Here is a 14,437-nt window from a genome sequence, read left to right as displayed (position 1 = left end):
ATTGATCAGTGAGTAGTAAATGTCCTTATGACCCAGTGCACAGCCAGTTCAGCCAGTATGCAGCTGGCTTAAACTAATAAGTTCTATGGGGGCAGCTGGCTACTGTAGCAGAAAGGGAGGTAACAATTGTTGCTGGGGCAGGCTGTGTCCTTGGGCTAGGGAGAAACTGCTTGGGATAATATTTTGAGGCTGGGGAGAAATGTGATTTTTAAAGAGAAATGTGATTTTAGAATTGGGACCCAAGCACATGCACCCAAGCACCCCATCAATTTGACATCATCAAGCATAACAAAATCACACCCAGGCCCTCTGTCTCATTTGAATTTTTCTGTGACCCCTGATGACATTAAGTTTCAAGAGGGACTCCTGTATCATTCCCTCTTCCATCAGAATGTAAATAGTTAATCCTCCTAAAAGTCTTTTCTGGTTGCCACGTATATTTATGTTATGTTGCTTGTCTCCCATGTTTGTATTTCAAACTTTATATGCAACTCTAGTCTTTTCATTAGGAATGTTTAGAAGTCCTCTGTTTCATGCGAGGTTTATTTTTTCCCTTGTAGAATTATACTCTGTTTTGCTGGGTAAGTTATTCTTGGTTGTAGTATCTTTTGCCTTTTGGAATATTGCATTCTATTTTCTCTACTTCTTTAGAGTGGCTGTTGCTAAATCTTGGGTGATTCTGACTGCATTTTCTTGGTACATGAATTTTTTCTAACTATTTACAGCCAGAGAACCAGATTGTTTGTCTTTGATCTGGAAGCTCTCGATTTTGTTAATGTTCCTTGAGTTTTTATTTTGAGGTTTCTTGCAGGAAACGATCAATGGATTTTTTTCTGTTATCACTTGCTTTTTTGTTCTTATATGTCTGGGAAGTTTTCTTTCATGATTTTCTTGAAATACAATATTCAAGGTGTGTGTGTGTGTGTGTGTGTGTGTGTGTGTATGTGTGTGTGTGTGTGTGTGTGTGTGTGTGTGAGAGAGAGAGAGAGAGAGAGAGAGTGAGGAGAGAGAGAGAGAGAGAGAGAGAGGAGAGAGAGAGAGAGTCAGAAAGACAGAGACAGATGGCTTTCAGGTAGTCAAATGATTTTTAAATTCTCTCTCCTTGATCTGTTTTCCAGGTCATTTGCTTTTGTTATAAGATGTATTACATTTTCTTATCTTTTGACGTTATTTTAATATTTCTTGTTGTTTCTTGGAATCATTAACTTCTATTTGATCCATTCCAGTTTTTAGAGGAACTTTTATTTGGTTGTAAGGTTTTGTACCTCTTAAGTTGTTAATTCTCTTTTCATGTACCTAACTTCTTGTACCTCTAGTTTCTTTACTAATTCTTTACTCTCTCACTTTCATTTTAATTATAATACAATTTTAAAACTCTGACATAATTTCTTCTAAAGATTCTAATTGGTCTTGTGGGTAAACTGTTTTTCTTTGAGGGTTTTCTTGTAGATATTTTGAAATTATTCTCTTCTTCTCTAGGTTTATGTCTTGGGTGTCCCTGGCATCATAATATTTTCTTCTTTTTTTTTTATTGGTTTCCTTATTTTTGGTGTGGTTTTCAGATTGCAAGGGATCCACACCAACTTTGTTTTAGGACCTTTCCCTGGAGGATGGTGGTGGTGGTGGTGGTTGCAGCAGCTGTGGCATAGAATCTTTGTTCTCACTTTTCCTTGCAGCCTTTAGGGACTGTACTGAGGATGACCTTTGTGGAGGAAGTAGATTTTCTTTGACCTGGGGAATCGAAGGTCCCTTGTCTTTTACAGATTCTGCTGTGGCTTTTCCTTTACCCTTTCATCATCTGAACTGCCTGTTCCTCTAAGGATCAACCCAGTGAAAGCCCCTTACTTGGCACCTAAGGTTCTTCCTTTGCCCCAGACACCACTGCCCCCAACCCTCCTTGGATCAGTTGGAGTTAAAGTTTTGTCTTATTTTGCCCCCTGGTTTGGATTGAGTTGAGGATCCTTTCTTCAGCCCAATGGTCCTTTTTTGCCTCATGTCTGGGTCTGAGATCTCCCTTTTTGGGGATCAAACAGACTACTAATAAGTTGAGGCCTTTTTCTTCTGACGACTGGGCTAAGAACTGCACTTAGGTTCTTTCTTTTTGGAGTCCTGGATCCACACTGAAGTTCTTCACTTTGCCCTGGGAGGAGGTCCCCCCTTCCCCAGGGATTCCCCAGTTACTGTGCCAAGGGAATGGGTCCTGTAGTTGTATGTGTGTAGGGAAGGTGGGAGAAAATGAGCTTATTGACTTCTTTCTGCTCTGCCATTTTGGCTTGGTTTCTAGCATGACCAGATGGAGCCATGTTTGTTTTTTGTTTCTGCTTCCTTTTCTAAATGTTCACAAACTCTTTCTAGCATTTCTCAGTTAGATAGATTAATAAAGAATTATTGATCACTCTGCCCTGGCACTGTGCTAAATTCAGGGGACACAAATATAGGAATTTAAGTTAAATTTACTGGTCTGTGGTTTGTGTATGCTGTTTTCTTCCCCCTTTTGAAAATAAGGACATTTGCCCTCTTCTAGGTCTGTTAGTCCTCTTGTGTTCCATCTTTCAAATGTCAATGATCTGGACAGCAGTTGGAACTCTGCCCAAAGATGAGCAGTTAGTCATTTCTTTACTTGTCCTAATTATAATTTCATCTTTCAAAAGATGAAAGAAATATTGGAGGTGGGGGGAGATTTCAGGACTGGGCTTCATATTCTGGGACAGACATTGATAAGGAGGAAATTAGTTATAATTAAGGGCTTCAAAATCATGACATATGTAGATCAGAACTGGGGATGCTTAGCCCATGGAGAAGACTTAAGGATTCAGGATAATAATAGTGTTCAAATACTTGACTTGCTGTGTGGAAGAGAAATTGAGACTTGTTTTGCTTGACCCTATAAGACAGAGCTAGACACAATGATGGGTGCTGCATAGAGGAAGATTTAGGCTTAATCTCAAGAAAAACTTTGCGCCAATTAGAGCTACTTGAAAAATGGTACAGGCTGTCTCAGAAGGCCAAGGTCATAGGGTCATAAGAGCTGGAGCTGTAAGAGGTCATAGAGGCCACTGAGTCTAACCCTCTCATTTTATGTATAAGAAAACTGAAATACAGAGAAGTTAATGACTTGTTCCAGGTCACACAGGTAATGTGTCTGAGGTGGGATTTGAACAGAGATAGGTCTTATAAAGTCTGGTGCCCTGCCTATTATGCCAAGCTGCTTTTGCAGAGGTCTTCAGTCAAAAGTGGAGTGATTACTGTTGGGTATTTTATAGAGGTATTTTATTTTCAGATATGAGTTAGACTAAATGACCTTTCAGGTACCTTCCAACTATGAGATTCTATGATTACATGAATGCCAAATTTCCCTTACAATCATTTTAGACCATAAACCAGAATAAATATATATGAAGGCCAGAGGTCAAAAGACTACTTTTCTGTTGAACTTTTTTGTTGAACTTCCCACCTGAGGCAGATTTCACTATTGGTGAAGAACAATATTAAGTCTTCCCTCCTCTCTCTCTCAATAAATTACCCCTGTTCCTTTCCTCTTTCTTCGTAGAAACTATTTTCTATTCAAAGGAATTTTTCTCTCAAAAGAATTTTTTTCTTACATCTATAACTAGCGCCAAAGGTCTCATCTCCTTCCTTATTAAGTCTTTAACGTATGTTCTCTGCTGTTTGTAATGTGGGTGTTGGTGACTACTATTAATCATGTTGTGTCATAGTGTATGAAGAATGAGTCATGGAACATCTTATTAGTAATAATACTAATGAACATTTATAATCTAAATTTATTAGCTGCAGTATTATACCTATAATAACCATCATAATACAATGTAGTATATTAATATAATAATATATGATATATAGATATATATTATGAACTATGCTTTACAATTTTAAAATATTTTCACACCCATTATCCTATTTAATTTTTACAACCTTCTATGGTGATCGTAACATACCAGTTTTTATAGATGAGAACATTGGAGTTGAGGTTAAGTAACTTGCCAGGGTCATATTGTTAGTAGTGAGTGGTAGAAATAGGAATGTCTTGGCCATTTTACTAGTGAATGGAGTCCAGTACTCCGTTCACAATATTGCAGCTACCTTCCAAAAACATGCTATGCCAGATATAGTTCCCATTCTCAAGGGCTTGAAGGATTTTTTTTTTTGTGAGGGGATGGTGCATCATACATTTTCATAAAAACACATGTGCACTTTATTTGACTTCCTTTATCTTTCATGAAATACTGAGCCAGAGAACTGCTTCAGAAGCAATTGCTGGTCCTCATGTTTGTTGACAAAAGTCTAAAAGGTCAACTATAGCTACTATGTCTCCTATCTTTTACTTGTGAGTCTGATCAAACAATAGGCTGCTGTCATGGAAACAGCTGTCATGTCCTGTACAACATTCCATCAAACCTGAGGAGAATATGAACCACAGTAACGATTGGACATTTCTGAATCATCTTATTTATGTACCAATACCCTCCTTTGGGAAATTTGGAAGACTGAAAGAGGATTGAATTAGTGGAATGTTTTTCAAGTGTTCTCAAGGGTCTTAAAATAAGCTTAAAAAATTGGATCTCTGAGCCCAGTTCTAAAAGCAGATAAATTCCAAATCTGCTACATACAGTAAGGCGTTCCTCCTGTCCTCTGATCTCTTTCCATTTTCTCTCTCAATTTATTTTAACATCCCCCTTTCATGATCTTGCCTTTCTAAAAAGTTAATTCAGGCTTCCTTACTAGCTCCTGGCATGAGAATCAGCAGGGTGTTCGGACCTAATTTACTTTATTTTCTTCTCTTTTTACTTTCTTTGCTCCCTCTCAACCCCCATCTCTCCGGACTGTCCCTGTCTCCCAGTCACAATGTTCAGTATGAGCTAGAGTGGCAAGTAGCTTTAGAAACATGTCTGGTACAGTGGTGATTTGGAATTATTTTTGGTTTGTACTTTTAGGTTAGAAATTCTTTCAAAGCTGTAACTAGGAATTCTTGAGCCAGTGGGTCACTTTTTTTTTTTTTTGGTGAGGTTGATGAAGGGGAGATGAGATAGGAGGATAGAAGGGATGAACTCTACCCTTGCTGAATTTATATGAGAAGAAAAGTTATCTCCCACAGAGTTTAGTCTATTTCTTCATAACACAGCCATTGATTCTTGATCCCTCTAGTACGTAGGAGGAGGTGGAGTTATGTGAGAGAAGACAGCCTGAAAGAAGGGATTTTTAGTTATGGGATTCTGGGGATGGCTACCAGGGACTGAGTGAGGGAACAGGGAGTTGTCTGCATATACCACAGGCCAGGAGAATACTGTCTATTGGAGGTTACTTAGGACTGGCATGGAGGGGAAGTGCTTCCATGTTGGTGCGCTGGTCTCTTTATCATGGTTATAGATCTGCCTTCTCTTTTCTCAGTGATCTGAGTGTGCTTTTCCCTTCAGTTCCTCCCCACTCTTTGTCCCTAATACATACATTATGCCCTTTGTCTTAAGGGAATTGCAAGGAGGAAGTAGAGGGCTATTTGCTATGATTACATCTAGGTTGTAGAACTTGGTGAAGTTACAACACAGGGTGTCCCAGAAGTTGTAATGCAGTTTTAAGACATCAGGGCTTAAAACTACACTAATATTTTTGGGACACCCTGTGTAGCACTTCTTAGCACAATGACATCCATGGTAGTCCTCTTGTGGTTCTGTGGTGCTTTCTTCACTCTGCATGTTATTCCTGTGTTGGGAAGCTAGGTGGTACAGTGGATAGAGCACCAGTGCAGGAGTCTGGAAGACCTGAGTTCAAAACTCACCTCAGACACTTGACACTCACTAGCTGTGTGACCTTGGGCAAGTCACTTCACCCCAGTTGCCTCATCCTGGGTCATCTCCAGTCATCCTCATGAATATCTGGTCACTGGATTCAGATGGCTCTGAAGGAGAGATAATATTGGTGACCTTGCATAGCCCTCCCTCACGCAAAACAAAGTCAAGTGCAAGTCATGTCATTACTTCTCTGATGACATGGTCTTCTTTGGGCAATGAAGGACGAACACACACACTTGGAACAAGGTGACCTTTCAAATACATTTTAAAAACATGCTAAAGGGACTCTGAAGATTCCTGAACTGATAATCAGTACTAAGCAAGGAAAACTAATTTGGAGTCAGAATATTTTAATAAGCAGCTCAAGAATCCTAACCCACTGGTTTGTAAAAACCATTTCTGGTCTTTGTGGGATCTTTGTCTCATCCCTTCTTTTTTTGTTTCCTCCTGATTGCCTTCTAGATTCTTTCCCCATGGTCTTGGATCCTTGACTTCATGGGATGAGGTTCTGGCTGTTTGGAGTCATCAGAAAGCCAGGCCAGGTGACAGAAGACAAAGCGTCTATGTGGGTCATCTGGTGCTGCCAAAACAAGAAGAAACGGCTAAACCCTGCTGAAGCAAAGGTAAGAGTTTTTATTTCTATGTCCATTTGCATTCCAAAGGATTCTTAAGGATTTGACTAGACCATGGTACCAGGTTAGGGAAATGGAATAGTAACTAATTGGGGCTCAGCATAAAAGGAATTAATAATTGTTTTGGTGAATTAAAGCAATTTTGCAGTTTTCCTAGCCTAGAAAAGCGTGAAGTAGGTTCTTTAATGTCCAGGATGAAAATACATAGACTGACTCTTTTTTTATTTTCCAAAGCAGTTGGGAGGGCCAAGACAAGTAATTTGGGGCATAGCTGAACAGCTCATTTGTTATTCCTTCAAAAGAGAAAATCATGAAGAGGGGAGCAAAGGAATACAGAGCCGAAGGTGGAAGCTGAAAGAGAGAAAAAACACAGCAAAATGAGAACTAGGAATGGTACACAGGCATTTAGATGAGTGCTTGATATTTTTATACTTAGCTACATTATTAAGGTCCAGGCCTCCCTCCCTCTTTGCTACTTTAGCAAGTCTTCTTAGGCCCCCAAGTTGGTTCTACTTATTTCTTGGAAAAGATTAAATAGTTAAAATAACTGCAAGGTCCCCTATTACTGAAGCTTCATCATTTTTTACAAAATACTCTATTCTGTGTTGTTTAGAGCATTATGAAGTGTAATAAATAAAGCTGAAGCTCTATTTGCCAAAGTGTGTGCACACAGCCTTTTAAAAAAAATTCTGCACCTGTAATAAATATATCATGCTGCTTAATTCATAGCATTTGGTAACTTGAAGCAGCTCCTCTCTCATTGACTTATGACTTATGCAGACTCCTTTTCTCCTCAAGGCATTTGAGGAAAGGTATTTTCAGCCAAATCTTCTGGCTATTTTCCTGGTCTTCCCAGGAAACTAACAGGTTCTTGTTGAGTCATGTCTGACTTTTTATGAAAACTCCATTTGGGGTTTTCTTGGCAAAGATATTAGAGTGGTTTGCCATTTCCTTCTCCAACTCATTTTACAGATGAGGAAACTGAGGCAAACAGGGTTAAGTAAGACTTGCCTCAGGTCACACAGCTAATAAGTGTCTGGGGTCAGATTTGAACTCAGGGAGATGAGTCTTCCAGATTCCAGGTCTGGTATTCTATCCACTGCTCCATCTAGCTACCCTCACATCAAATAATAAGGGAGATGTGGAGGGGGTGTAGAAACTAAGGCACACAGCTGGACAGCAAGTTGTACAAATTATTCTGGCTGTGAGGCTAGAGCTCTGACATAGTCAAGCTGTGAGCAGATATTTCATTCCAGTGTTGGGATGGAATACAAGAAAAGGGGAGAACCAAATCATAGAGGGCTGGGAAAGGAAAGTGCCTTTTGGCATCTTCAAGGCAGTTAAATGCAAACAACTAATTAGATGAAAACAAGTTGTGGGGTATTTTGTGGAGGAGTTGTGTGTGAGTGTGAGTGTGTTTGGAGAACAGGCAGATGTTGGATCCTAGGTGTTTTTTCTTTATACCTGACAAAATAGTAGCATGTTGGTCTAGTCACTAATTGTCATTTTTGAATAAGACCAGAGGGAGCTCATTGGAGCACCACAGGGGAAGAACTGGCTCAGTTATTTTCATTGCTTTGCTGTAGTTTTCGGGTTTGTGGGGAGGCTGTGATCATGCTGTAAGCAGTGGGCTTTGCTGCTGGCCAGTGAGATTCTTGATTTTGCTTTGGCTTTTAGAAGGCAGTGATATCTTGAGATTTGACACTCAGAAAACCACTACTCCCAGCCAACAGTCTGTTAAGTAGGCTATGGAGTTGTGCCCTGTGGCTGTCCTTTTATTATACTGTGGTGGTTCCTGGAATGGATATTTCCAACTTGCACATTGTTCTCTGTGTGACATAGTGAATAGAGAGCCTTCCTTCCAGTGAGGAATATCTATCTGTGTTCAAAGCCTGTCTCTGACACCTCCGAGCCTGGGTGACTAAATGATTTACATAGTATCTTTGAGCCTCAGTTTCCTCATTCCAGAAGTGGAGATAACTTTATCTGCTGTTGTTGTGCTCGTCCTTCGTTTATTAAGAAGACCATGATATCAGAGAAATGATGACAAGACTTGTACTTGACTTTGTTTTGAGTGAGGGAAGGCTGTGCAAAATGCCTACTTCACAAAGTAGTCGGGAGTCTCAAATGAAATTCTTTATGTAAAGCACTTTGCCAATTTCAAAGTGCTACATAAATGTCAGTTGTTGTTGGTGTTATTTTGTATTCTCCATCCTGCATCCTCCATCCTCTTGTCAAGAGGCTCTAACTCTCTGAAACCTTTACCATTTGCTGTTGGAGATAGTTTGTTTTGCTGCTACTTTTCCTATGGATAATTGTAACTCAGTAATGAAGGACGGAAGAATAATATTTTTACAGTAGTGTTTAGTGTCTGATAGCTATTAGCCAAAAGGTACAAGTCCCTAGTGAGGTACTGTAAATACATTTTATCTGTTCTATTACCTGCTATTTCATTAATATGTCCCTAAAGCATTTTAATCTTGTTTTTCTACTTGTCTCCAAGAGAGGGATTGTTCTGATTTGCAACTTTGGGGGATAATTACCACATTCATTAATTTCTGTTCTTTCTTTCCCCTCCATTTATTACTGCTTCCTTGAGAAAATCTTTCCCTAAATCTCCAGTAGTAGGAGATAAGTCACTTGATTAAAAGGAAACGTTTTATCTTTCTCTCAGGAATGTAAGAAGAGAGACAACTTCTCCTGGGTGGTGACTGATGATGTGTGACTGAAGCCATTGTTTGAGCTATAACTAGAGCAGGTCAGCTAGGGCTTTGTGGGAGGGCAGTGAGAGAACTGAAGTCCTTCAGTGGTAGACACACACACACACACACACACACACACACACACACACACACACACACACACGAAACTACTTCTCTCCCCACTCTAATTTAGCAAGAATAGGAAAGTATCAAAAAGAAGCTAGGTCAAACCCTCTCCCCACCCCTCTCCATCAAAGGCCTTAAGTCTATAGCAGGGTCTCTGTCTCCCTACCACTGTTTTGCTCCCCTCCCTTAACTAAGTCGTCATCTGTGGTTCCAGCTCCTCCTCTAAGCAAGGATAATCAATCAGCAAGTATCTATTATGCACTGTGCTAGGCTCTGGGGATATAAGTACAAAGAATGAAATAATCCCTACTTGCAATTCTAATGAGGGATACAAGCACATATAAAAATAAATACAGCATCAATATAAAGTTAATAAACCACTATACGCCAAGTAGTTGAATGCAGGATAGTCTGAGAGAGAGGCATGAGTATTGGAGGAAAGGGGAGAGAACAACCACTTAAGTGCCTACTGTGTGCCAGAGACTATTGAGTGGGGAGGCATCATGTAGAAAATGGTGTCTCAGCTACATCTTAAGGGAGGAGAGGGGCTTTGAGGTGGAGGTAAGGAGGGAGTGCTTTCCAGGATTGAAGATAGGTAGTACAGAGGAACAAAATGGGGGATGGAGCATTGTGTGCGAGGAACAGAGAAGGTCAAATTGTTTGGATTGCAGAGTGGGAGGAGGAGTAACGTCCAGGAAAAATAGGATAGGCCCAGGTTATATAGGGCTTTAAAAATTAAACAGAAGGATCACATGAGCCATAAGACGGTGGACTGGGACATTTTCTCAGATCCCTACAACCTCTCAAACCTCATCAAAACAGAAATTATATGCCAAAGATAAAACAACTTCAGTTCTCTCCATGGTCAGGGACACCCAGAAACCAAAAAAAGTTAAAAACCAAAACAACCCCCGCACTCCCCCATGAACTGCTGTTCATTGACCTCAAGTTCACTTAGTACTCCTCCCCCACTTTTCATGATTCTGGTAGCAAGGCTGCACTTGCAGAGCCAAGGACATGACCCTGGCTTACAGCAAAACCTACTCATGTACTCTGATCTTCCTGCCCTCTTTCTGATCCTGTGGAGAAGCTGACTGTAGTTGGTCTTGGCTTTGATAGCCAGCTTACCACAGCCCTTTGGGAGCAAAAACCTGGAAGCACCAGTGCTGCAAAGCTCTGAATTACTAGAGCTGGGAAAAACTGACTTTCAACTGCTAGTGTCAGGCCACAGAACTAAGGGAGAGAAGGAGTGGGGCAGGTCACCAGGACAAGTCACCCTGCCTGTGGCAAGCTATTCAATATTCTACCCACACCTGAGGAAAGAAGCTCAGCTTTTAGTTGAGGCCAATTCTGACGACTCAAAAGTCAGTTTGGGTAGAAACCTAGGCTGGTGAATCATGAATTGCCCTGTGTGGGATGAGGCTGAGATACTTTGAGATCCAGCTCCTAAGGAAACCATAATCAGGAGAGGGAGTCAGGATGTGAGTGATAAAGAAAATGAGGTGGTGGGAAGTGAGGTAGATGAGACTGAAAGTATCAGAAATGTCAGGAAGAAGAAAACTCAGAGACCTTGAACAACCAGATAAATCAATTGGAAAAACAGTACCACAAGGTAAGTATGACCTCCAGATCTAGTAAATGAGTTCGGGAATCTATGAATAAATACCATAAAATAAAGGAAAATGATTCAATACTTGATGAGATAGAGGAGAAACACCACATGCTATTCCTGATTGATTTGAAACAGACATGAGAATTATGAAGGTAGAATTTATGTCCTGCACAGCAAAAATAATGAACAAGATAGAAAAACTTGAATCTGCAATGGCAGACCTCACCAAAGAAACAAAAGAGAACAATCGATTGCAAATATGCAGAAGTGAAGGATAGCCTACAAGAAGAGAAGCAAAAAGCAGTAACATTAAAAGAAAATATGATCATTATGCATGCAAAACATACTGAACTCTAAGACATGATGCATAGAGACAACCTAAGGATCATAGGTCTCCCAAAATAACGACAGGACAAAAAATCTTAACATTATGATGAATGAAGTAACAGAAAAGTTCTTTTAGAAAAGAATTTCTAAGCATAGAAAATGAAATTCCAGTTGAAAGAATTAACAGATTTCTACCAGGAAAAACAAACAAACAAACCCAAGATGCCCACTAAAAAAAAGGAGGAAGGAATGGAATAATGTGTTCTGAAGAGCACTGGAGCTAAGGATGCAGCCCATGGTGACCTATCCTGCAAATCTGAGTTTAACCATATAGTACAAAAGATGGGTGTTGGATAATAAAGAAAAATTTGAAACAATTTTAGAAAAATCTCCAGAAATGGAAAGATTATTTGCTTCTCAAAGACCTCAAACAGCAGAAATGCAGAAGTGAATAAATGCAACAGGTAAGGACAATAACAGCAACAGTGATAACAGAGAGCCCAGTAAGAGATTTCTTTAGGCAAAAAGCTGGAAATTTGGTAGAAGTAACATGGAAGAGATAAACAGGGGTCATTATGGACAGAATTTGGTGATGTCCTACCTACAAGTGAATGCTTTTTTCGTGGGACTATATTGCAACATGGGATGGTACATAAAGAGGGAGAGGAGAGCATGGATTTAGGGTGGTGTAAGTGATGTGCAGGGTTCAAATCAAAGGATAGCAAAGGATAACAGTGAGGGGAAGGTGACCTCTGTGGTCTCAGAAAGAGAAGAGTTACAGGGGTGTGGGTGAAGAAAAGGGTGAAAAGATTGGAAATTCCTTTCCGAGGCCTTACTTTGGAGGCAAGAGCTCCATTTATGAATGATCCAACGAGTGAATAAAGATGGTGGATGAAGGGAGATGAGGAATTTACACTGGATGAGGCCTGGGGAATTTGATGCTTGAAAAGTTTACATATCCTGGGAGTGGGAGGAGTTGAAACCCTTGGGGACAGGTGGCACCTGGAGGAATTAGAGAGCATGGACACGAGGAGGAGATTTCTAGGCAAATGTAGAAAGACAAGGTCAACAAGCAGTGTTGGACTGTGGAATCAAGGATAAAGTGAGGGAGGGGCCATCCCATGGGGCAGTGTCCTCTGTGATACCTACATTATATTCTGGAAGTGAGGCACAGTGGAGGATTTCTTGGGGCAAGCCCTACAAAACAGTGGCAGAAAGTGCCTGTGGGGTGATAATATATACCTAATCATTACCTTAGAAGCCTTGATTGCTTGAAGAATAGAGAGACCAGATAATTATAGAGGTCATGAATCAGAGAATGAAGGTCTAGACTGAGTAAACAGAAAAAAAAAATTAATAAGGGAGTAAGAGAAATCTTTTTTTGAAAGAGGTGCAAAAATAAAATAAAATTTAAAAACCTTAGTTTTTAAGAACTAGGACAGGGCTTTAGAACAGGACTAGCTAAAGTGGGGGAAGGGAGTATCACAGGGTGAGGGGAAGAGTTGGTGGGAACAAGGCTACCTTGAAAAAATAGTTACCTTGCATAAGAAAGGAACTGAATGGAAAAAAATAATTTTCATTTATTTATTTATTTATTTTTTGACATTTTTTTTTTTTATTTAGCTTTTAACATTCATTTTCACAAAATTTTGGGTTACAAATTTTCTCCCCTTTTCTCCCCTTCCCCCCCAAACGCCAAGCATTCTAATTGCCCCTATGACCAATCTGCTCTCTCTTCTATCATCCCTCTCTGCCCTTGTCTCTGTCTTCTCTTTTGTCCTGTAGGGCCAGATAGCTTTCTATACCCCTTTACCTGTATTTCTTATTTCCTAGTGGTAAGAACATTACAGTTGATCCTAACACTTTGAGTTCCCACTTCTTTAGCTCCCTCCCTCTCCACCCCTTCCCTTTGGAAGGCAAGCAATTCAATATAGGCCAAATCTGTGTAGTTTTGCAAATGACTTCCATAGTAGTTGTGTTGTATAGGACTAACTATATTTCCCTCCATCCTATCCTGTCCCCCATTACTTCTATTCTCTTTTGATCCTATCCCTCCCCACAAGTGCTGACCTCAAATTGCACTCTCCTCCCCATACCCTCCCTTCTATCATCCCCCCCCACTCTGCTTATCCCCTTATCCTCCACTTTCCTGTGTTGTAAGATAGGTTTTCATACCAAAATGAGTAGGCATTTTATTCTTTCCTTTAGTGGAATGTGATGAGAGTAGACTTCATGTTTTTCTCTCACCTCCCCTCTTTATCCCTCCACTAATGAGTCTTTTGCTTGCCTCTTTTATGAGAGATAATTTGCCCCATTCAATTCTCCCTTTCTCCTCCCAATATCTTTCTCTCTCACTGCTTGATTTCATTTTTTTAAAGATATGATCCCATCCTCTTCAATTCACTCTGTACACTCTGTCTCTATGTGTGTGGGCGTGTGTGCATGTGTGTGTGTGTAATCCCACCCAGTACCCAGATACTGAAATGTTTCAAGAGTTACAAATATTGTCTTTCCATGTAGGAATGTAAACAGTTCAACTTTAGTAAGTCCCTTATGACTTCTCTTTGCTGTTCACCTTTTCATGGTTCTCTTCATTCTTGTGTTTGGAAGTCAAATTTTCTTTTCAGCTCTGGTCTTTTCATCAAGAATGCTTGAAAATCCTCTATTTCATTGAAAGACCAATTTTTCCCCTGAAGTATTATACTCAGTTTTGCTGGGTAGGTGATTCTTGGTTTTAGTCCTAGTTCCTTTGACTTCTGGAATATCCTATTCCATGCCCTTCGATCCCTTAATGTAGAAGCTGCTAGATCTTGTGTTATCCTGATTGTATTTCCACAATACTTGAATTGTTTCTTTCTAGCTGCTTGCAATATTTTCTCTTTCACCTGGGAGTTCTGGAATTTGGCCACAATGTTCCTAGGAGTTTCTCTTTTTGGATCTCTTTTAGGAGGTGTTCTGTGGATTCCTTGAATATTTATTTTGCCCTCTGGTTCTAGAATCTCAGGGCAGTTTTCATTGATAATTTCATGAAAGATGATGTCTAGGCTCTTCTTTTGATCATGGCTTTCAGGTAGTCCCATAATTTTTAAATTGTCTCTCCTGGATCTATTTTCAAGGTCAGTTGTTTTTCCAATGAGATATTTCACATTATCTTCCATTTTTCCATTCCTCTGGCTTTGTTCTGTGATCTCTTGCTTTCTCATAAAGTCCTTAGCCTCCATCTGTGCCATTCTA

At 40.0% G+C, this 14,437-nt stretch overlaps 1 protein-coding gene across 5 annotated transcripts in view; it reads left to right on the top strand.

The window, feature by feature from the left end:
- Nucleotides 1–14,437, top strand: part of SIL1 (SIL1 nucleotide exchange factor) — a 260,982-nt gene that overhangs the window by 43,475 nt on the left and 203,070 nt on the right. For 3 of the 5 annotated variants that reach the window (XM_072630421.1, XM_072630425.1, XM_072630424.1), the window contains exon 2: nucleotides 6,267–6,427. The gene's annotated coding sequence lies outside the window, so the exon portion shown is untranslated. Of the gene's footprint in view, nucleotides 1–2,559; nucleotides 2,604–4,372; nucleotides 4,630–6,266; nucleotides 6,428–14,437 lie in introns of those variants that run through there. The other 2 variants (XM_072630423.1, XM_072630422.1) reach the window with 2 other exon arrangements.

Source organism: Notamacropus eugenii, chromosome 1 (genome assembly GCF_028372415.1).
Source record: "Notamacropus eugenii isolate mMacEug1 chromosome 1, mMacEug1.pri_v2, whole genome shotgun sequence".
NCBI classification, from domain to species: Eukaryota; Metazoa; Chordata; class Mammalia; order Diprotodontia; family Macropodidae; genus Notamacropus; species Notamacropus eugenii.
Note: the sequence above shows the minus strand (reverse complement) of the source record. Positions and strands in the feature narration are given on the sequence as shown.